This window comes from Arachis ipaensis, chromosome B09, assembly GCF_000816755.2.
Source record: "Arachis ipaensis cultivar K30076 chromosome B09, Araip1.1, whole genome shotgun sequence".
Lineage (NCBI taxonomy): Eukaryota > Viridiplantae > Streptophyta > Magnoliopsida > Fabales > Fabaceae > Arachis > Arachis ipaensis.
The window spans coordinates 116607877-116616439 of record NC_029793.2 but is presented as its reverse complement, the minus strand read 5'-3'; positions in this window follow the sequence as shown (position 1 = coordinate 116616439).

Sequence of the window (8563 nt, the reverse complement as noted above, 5' to 3'; positions counted from 1 at the left end):
AATTATTATGTTAAATTATATTTATTAATTATAGTAATAAGTCATGAAAAATTATTAATTATACAGAGTATTAATTAAAATAACGATATAAAGTTTTAAAAAAAATAACGATATAAAGTTTTTAAATTAAAAATTAATAATTTAAAATTTTAAATGTATGTGCGAAACCAATACAAATAACCCTATTCATATTATTCCACATATAAACTTTGGTTATTTTTAACTCAGAGAATATTTATATTTTATTTGGTTTATTAAAACAAAAAATTAAGAAAAAAAGAGAAGTGAATGAATTAATGTTTTTCACCAAATAATATGTCATTCTTGCATATAATCTGTTTGATAAAGTGTCTAAAAGAAAAGAGGAGTTAGTAGAACATTTGTACAATGTGTACAATGGAGGTTTAGGGATGTCCAATTCAGTATTAGAAATATAATCATTAGCCCATTGTACATATTGTACAAATATTCCATTGACTCCCTAGTAGGACTCAAAAATTTTTTTAGACACTATCAAACAGGTTATATGCAAGAATTACATATTATAGGATTGGTTGAAAAAATGATTGCTGATGTATATCATTCATCATTCTTATGCTGATGCAGCGAATTGGTAAATTACCCAGCACAAAGTTGAAAAGTCTAAAATTGTATTTTGTGAAGCCGGTCCCATACATGTTCATAAAAAGATTCCAAGTTTCCAACCGCTTTTAGAAAAAACTGGTGGCATTCAAGTCAACTTGAGTATATACCATGAAAACAAAAACTTCCTAGCAGGCAGTTAAGAGAGTAATAACATGTTCCTCAATTCTATGACCACACAAAAAAAAACCCTCTTCTTTGAACAAAATTCTTATGCCGGAATAGAAATTAGCAATTAATCCAATCGTGAGTATAGTCTAACCGACACGCAAATATTGCATCCAACAATTCTAAAATCTATAACCGAGAGTATTAGTCTCGGGTCGTTCTCCCTAGGAATTGCCTTAGAATGCACATTATTGATTAGGAAGTCTTTTGTGGTTTTGAGAGTTGGTGCAAGAATTCAAGCTAAACAAATATAAACAAGAATTGATTAAGATAAAGGCCTTGGCTAAGGATGAGTATTGGAAGTTCCATCATTGTAGTTTCCTTCGATTGTGATGATAATTGATTATTGCTTCACCTAGTTAAGCCCCTAATAATGGAGGAAAGTCAAGTGAAAGTAACTAACTTGAGTCACAAGTTCTAGTCTAACCCTAGGGAAGTCTAGCTTTAGTGCACTCCAAGTCAATTAGCAATTCTCAATTCTCAATCAACAATTGATATCCTCTACTCAAGTGTCTCCAATAACTCAACCCCTAAGCCAAGTAAGAGAAATCTACTCCATAGCTAGGGTTGTCATTTTCACAAACAATTGGCAGGCAATCATAGAAGACATGATGAAATTGAGAGAAAAGAATTGAATTAAAGCTATCTAATTCAAGCAATCATCAACAATCAAGCAATTGAATGAAATTCCTCAATTCATTAATCAAAATTCAAAGTACCTAGGTCACAAATCCAAAATCCAAGTGAATGAATCAAAAGAGCACTAATTGAGAGTAGAAGAAGAGTAGATCTACAACTTGTATCAAAGTAAAAGTGAATTAGAAATGGATCTCACCAAGAAATCAAAGGAAAATTGCAATGGAGAAAGTAAAATCCTAGAGAGAAGTTGGAGTTTCTCTCTCTAAAATCAAAATGTAACTAACTCCCCAAAATATCTAGAATAATGTCTAATTGTCTCAACCCCCTAATTCTTGGTCTTCTTATGCTCTTCCTGCCAAAATTCTGCCCCAAAACAGGGCCTGCAACTGCCTGAAATCACTGGTCACATTTTCTTCTTAAAAAATCACGTGCGCCCATCGACGCGTATGCGCACAGCACGCGTACGCGTCCCTGGGGCTTTTTGCGATCCACGCGCAGACGCGCAGTGCGCGCGCGCGTCCACGGATTTCTGGCCCAGCCATAAACGCGCCGGCTTCTCGTTTCGGCTCCATTGCGCCGGCTCTGAGTGCGCATCCATGCGTACGCGTACGGTGTGCGTGCGCACCCATGTCCAGATTCCAAAACTCTAATTTTTCCATGCTCCTTCCATTCATGCATGCTTCCTTCATCCCTCTTAGCCATTTTTGCCCTATAACTTCTGAAACCACTTAACAAACGGATCACGACATCGAATGATAATAGAGGAGGATTACGATATATCAATTTTAATGCAAAAGAAGCATGTTTTCGTCTATGAAGCAAAGTTCGGGAAGGAACACAAAATCATGCATTTTTATATGAATAAGTGTGGAAGATCATTGATAAAACCCTCAAAATCTATACATGATAAACCCTAAAAACAGGGTTTATCAACCTCTCCACACTTAAACTATAGCATGTCCTCATGCTAAAGGAAAGCAAAAGATCAAAGGATTACAAGAGAATGAGACTCATGGAATGCAATCTACTTACATGAATGCAACTAGGGTGTATGCCGTTGTCTACTTGGTCAAAAGTAATTCAATCTTCTTAGAACATACACACACACACACACACACACACACACACACACACACACACACACACACACACACACACACACACACACACACACACACACAGGGCAAGATGATAGGCAATGCATGGACTCTACCAATTCTAATCATCAAAGTGAAATATGCACAGCTTGCATGAAGAACGCTCGTGAGAGCCGGGAACAAGGGGTTGAGCTTCGAACCCTCACCGGAAGTGTTTGCACTCTATTCCCTCGGTGTATAGGGTTGATCACTCAATTCTCCTCTACTTCATGCTCTTCCAAAGTTTGTTCTTCCTCTAACAATCAACAGTTGTTCTAAGCATGCATACATATATCATGAGGTCTTTCTTAGGTTGTAATGGGGTTAGGGTTAAGGTAGGGTTATATATTTGGCTAAGTGGGCTAGAAATTGAATCCTTTGATTAACTTAAGCTCCCCACCTAACCTATATAACATCCTATACAATTATGTACTAACCTAACTACCCATTCCTCACTCTTTCACATACTCATGCATTTACTTTTGATCATTATACATATGCATTGATTTGTCTTTAAGTCTCACTTTTGGGGCATTTTGTCCCCTCTTTTTTTTTTCTTTTCTTTTCTTGCTTTGTTTGAATCTCTTCTTTTCTTTTCTCTTTTCTTTTTTTTTTTTGTTTTGTCTCTTATTTTCTTTTCTTTTTTCCTTTTTTTTATCAACGCATATGGTCTACATATGAATATGTATCCACTTCCCAATATTTTTAATAAAAACAATCAACATGCTCTTACCTCAACCAATGTCCCCCTCTGTTTCCCCACACTTGTATGACACACACACTCTAACCTAAGCTATTCAAGGATTCAAATAGGGACATTCATGGTTTTTCGCTTTCGGCTTGTAATGTGCTAAAATTAAGAATAAGTGGGTTTAGCGTAGGCTCAAAGTTGGTTACAAAGGTTGTTATAAGGTAAGGTCATTTAGGTGAGTGGCTAAGTGAATTTATGGCATCAATCATGTACATGCATTCGTACATATAACAATGGACATATAGAGTCAAACAAATTAAGGATCACAATCATAGAGAGAGAGAGAAATGCACACAAGAAGGAAGGTAAGTGGCTAGAAGATGTAGCCACGCTATTAGGCTCAAAACTCGCCTGCTTGTGTTCTTGGCTCAAAATCTATGTTCCAAATTACATTCTTCAAACAAGCTTAGCATAAAAAATTTTCAAAATTTTCAAAATTGGTAGGGTTGCCTTAAAATTATAGTTTCCTAAGAAAGAAGTCACTACTCTAACCAAGTGGACTTATCAAGAGATAACTATCATGCAAAGGGGCTCAAAAAGTGAAAAACCTAATCATGCAATCTATCCTAAATAACAAAAGAGATTCAAAATTTATTTGGGTGTTACTTATGGAGACCGGTCGGTCGGCCAATCTCCCCACACTTAGAAGTTGGCACATTCCTCCGTGCCTTGGGTGAGACGTAGTGGTTGATCAGCTTTCGAGTGTCCATCATCTTCTCCATTATCGCTATCCTCATTGTCGGTGCCGGTGGATGTGAAAATTTCCGGTTCTTCCATAGGTGGTGCTAGGCAATTTAGAAGCTTCTTGACAAAAGTGTATCGGCGTTGGTTGCGCCGCTCATAACGATCGAGCTTCTTGTGGAGGTCCTCTATGCGTTGCATGGATGATTTTGGTGGTGCAGTTAAAGTGGTGGGAATGTTCATGGGGATGTCTATGTTCGGATCCTCGGTGTCCGCCGGAGGGTTGAGGTATCTCCCGGTTGGAAAAACATTACCGTCCATCGGGATCATGGTCCTCCGGTCCTTAGTCTCTCGGGGGACACCGGCTGCGGCAACTAAGTCGATCACCAAAGTGGGGAAGGTTAGGTTTCCCTTAGCATGGATGCGGCCCATAGCCTGGCGAACGAGATGGGGAATATGAACCGGCTCTCTGTGAGGACACACCAAACCGATAGGGCTAACTCGCCAGTGATAGATGAGCCATGGGTGCTTGGGAGCACATAATGGGCTAGAATTTGGGCCCATGCATGAGCCTCCACGGTGAGGTAGCGTGCGTCGATGCCCTTGGGCCGGGGTCTCATCCTTCCCTGAATCCAGAATGATTCGGGTATGGCAATAACCTTAAGGATGGCATCCCAGTTAGACCCATATTTGCATCGTGCCGACAAAATCTCTTGATATGCATCAATTCCTTCCGTGGACGGTCCGGTCTTAAGCACATTTTGAATGGCCTCCTCTGTGACAAGAACTTGTCTTTGACGCATAAATACCGATGCAAGGGATGATGAGTGGTAATTGGTGTAAAATTCTACCACCCATGACAAGTTTACTTCACGTGACTTCCTCAATAGGAACTCCCATTGCCGCCGCTCGATGCGGGGCATCACAAGCGGAATGACATGAGCCGGAGGGGCTAGAAGAGGCTCCGCGTGATAGTTCCTTTCTTTGATCAAGGGGTAGACAAGTTCGAATAGCGGTTGGGAAACTTGTTTGGATCCCTTGCCGGGTTGTCCTTTTCCAAAACATCGATGTTAGCAACGCTCCTTGTCTTATTGAGGAGGGGCTTGGCTCTAGGCGCTTGGTGTGCTTTGCTAGTGGACCGTGGGGTGCCTTCTTGGACGCCTTTCCGTTGTCTCTCTTGATAACCATCCTAGAAAAGAGGAGAAAGGTGACGAAATTAAACTCAAAGAAGCACCAAGAAATGATAGTCATGCAAGTGATAAAGCGTAAGAGAATGAGTGTCTTAGATACATGACAGCTGCAACATGTAACTAAGGCAATAATGAATACCATGGCCAATCACTAACATGTGATGTAGGAGTAGTATAGGCATGCAAGCAAGAAGCATGAGGAGTACACACTCTCAATATCAATAACAAGAAGTAAGTGTTAAGGGATGAGCATGTAAAAATGAAGCAAGAAGAGTAGTAAGCTCAATGCACATATGAACAAGTAAGTGAATGAGAAAGAACACTAAATGGGAAACACTAAGTCAAATTTAACTCAAAAAATCATGTATGCCTTTCATCAAACACTTGGTGTGCATCCCTTTTTATGACAAAAATTAGAGCAAAGGTGACAATATAACATCCCACAAAGCATCATCAATCATCATAGCATACCATACATTGCAAGAAAAAGCCATTAAGAAAACCCAACTCATCAATGCAAGAGGAATCCCCGCTTTTAACACCCATAAGAAAATGAAAAAGAAAGAAAATCCACAAACAAACTAATCATGAATGAGAGCTAACTAAGAAGAAGAGTAAGGAAATGCAACTAATGAAAGGAAGGAAAGAAAAGAGAGAGCTAAGCAAGAGAAAGGAAAAGTGAGGAATACCTTGAGAAGACGAAGAAGAAGAAATGGGGTATGTAAGTGAGAGGGGAGGTAATGAGGAGTATGAGAGAGGAGAGGGGAAAGAGGGATGTGGGACCGCCGGAGGTGGTGGTTGCCGCCGGTGATAGGGGCGGAAGAGAGGTGGTAGAAGTGGAGAGAGGGGGTAGAAGTGGAGAAGAAGGGTGAAGGTAAGAAGAGGGGAGAAAATTGAAAGAAAAGGCGCGCTAGAGGTAATTGGGTTGCGAGACTGACGCGCGCACGTACGCGTGCATGGGCAAAATATAGCAGGGGCGTGGACGCGTCTAGTGCACGTACGCGCGAAGTGGGTGATATGTAAGTGTGCGCGCGAGCGTCAGGTGCGCTTGTGTGTGCGTCTTGGTTGTGCCTCCAGCATAATGTGGGCACAACTTTGGCTCAACTCTTGGGAAGAAGTATCAGAAATTACATTGACACGATCGACGCAGACGCGCACAGTGCGCTTACGCGTCGATGTGCGTATCGTCTGAGGGGCGTGTGCGTGCCAGGTGCGCGCACGCATGAGTCGAGTCAGGCGTAAGGCACAATGTTAGCCTAGAATTAGTACAACTCTCTGGAAAATGAACCAGGAGCGCAGATGGCACCAACGGCGCGTACGCGGCTAGTGCGCGCACGCGCGCTTTGTGCGATTAAATTCTTATGCCGATATAGAAATTAGCAATGAATTCAATCGTGAGTATAGTCTAACCGACACGCAAATATCGCATCAAACAATTCTAAAATCTATGACCGAGAGTATTACTCCCAAGTCGTTCTCCCTAGGAATTGCCTTAGAATGCACATTATTGATTAGGAAGTCTTTTGTGGTTTTGAGAGTTGGTGCAATAATTCAAGCTAAACAAATGTAAACAACAATTGATTAAGATAAAGGCCTTGGCTAAGGATGAGTATTGGAAGTTCCACCATTGTAGTTTCCTTCGATTGTGATGATAATTGATTATTTCTTCACCTAGTTAACCCCCTAATAATGGAGGAAAGTCAAGTGAAAGTAACTAACTTGAGTCACAAGTCCTAGTCTAACCCTAGAGAAGTCTAGCTTTAGTGCACTCCAAGTCAATTAGCAATTCTCAATTCTCAATCAACAATTGATATCCTCTACTCAAGTGTCTCCAATAACTCAACCCCTAAGCCAAGTAAGAGAAATCTACTCCATAGCTAGGGTTGTCATTTTCACAAACAATTGGTCGGCAATCATAGAAGACATGATGAAATTGAGAGAAAAGAATTGAATTAAAGCTATCTAATTCAAGCAATCATCAACAATCAAGCAATTGAATGAAATTCCTCAATTCATTAATCAAAATTCAAAGTACCTAGGTCACAAATCCAAAATCCAAGTGAATGAATCAAAAGAGCACTAATTGAGAGTAGAAGAAGAGTAGATCTACAACTTGTATCAAAGTAAAAGTGAATTAGCAATGGATCTCACCAAGAAATCAAAGGAGAATTGTAATGGAGAAAGGAAAATCCTAGAGAGAAGTTGGAGTTTCTCTCTCTAAAAGCAAAATGTAACTAACTCCCCAAAATATCTAGAATAATGTCTAATTGTCTCAACCCCCCTAATCCTTGGTCTTCTTATGCTCATCCCGCCAAAATTCTGCCCCAAAACAGGGCCTGCAACTGCCTGAAATCGCTGGTTGATGAGCGGATAATTTATACGCTTTTTGACATTGTTTTTAGTATGTTTTTAGTAGGATCTAGTTACTTTTAGGGATGTTTTCACTAGTTTTTATGTTAAATTCATATTTCTGGACTTTACTATGAGTTTGTGTATTTTTTTGTGATTTCAAGTATTTTCTGGCTGAAATTGAGGGACTTGAGCAAAAATCAGATTCAGAGGTTGAAGAAGGACTGCTGATGCTGTTGGATTCTGACCTCCCTGCACTCAAAGTGGATTTTCTGGAGCTACAGAACTCAAAATGGCGCGCTTCTAATTGCGTTGGAAAGTAGACATCCAGGGCTTTCCATCAATGTATAATAGTCCATACTTTGGCCGAGTTTAGACGACGTAAAAGGGCGTTGAACGCCAGTTCTACGCTGCTGTCTGGAGTTAAACGCCAGAAACAAGTCACAAACCAGAGTTGAACGCCAGAAATACGTTACAACCTGGCGTTCAACTCCAGAAAGAGCCTCTACACGTTTAACATTCATGCTCAGCCCAAGCACACACCAAGTGGGCCCCGGAAGTGGATTTATGCATCAATTACTTACTTCTGTAAACCCTAGTAGCTAGTTTATTATAAATAGGACCTTTTACTATTGTATTAGACATCCTGGATTGTATTCTGATCCTGTGATCATGTTTTAGGGGGCTGGCCATTCGACCATGCCTACCCTCTATTCACTTATGTATTTTCATACGGTAGAGTTTCTACACTCCATAGATTAAGGTGTGGAGCTCTGCTGTTCCTCAAAGATTAATGCAAAGTACTACTATTTTCTATTCAATTCATCTTATTTCGCTTCTAAGATATTCATTCGCACTTCAACCTGAATGTGATGAACGTGATAATCATCATCATTCCTTATGAACGCGTGCCTGACAACCACCTCCGTTCTACCTTAGATTGAATGAGTGTCTCTTAGATCTCTTAGTCGGAATCTTCGTGGTGTAAGCTAGAATGATCGCGGCAT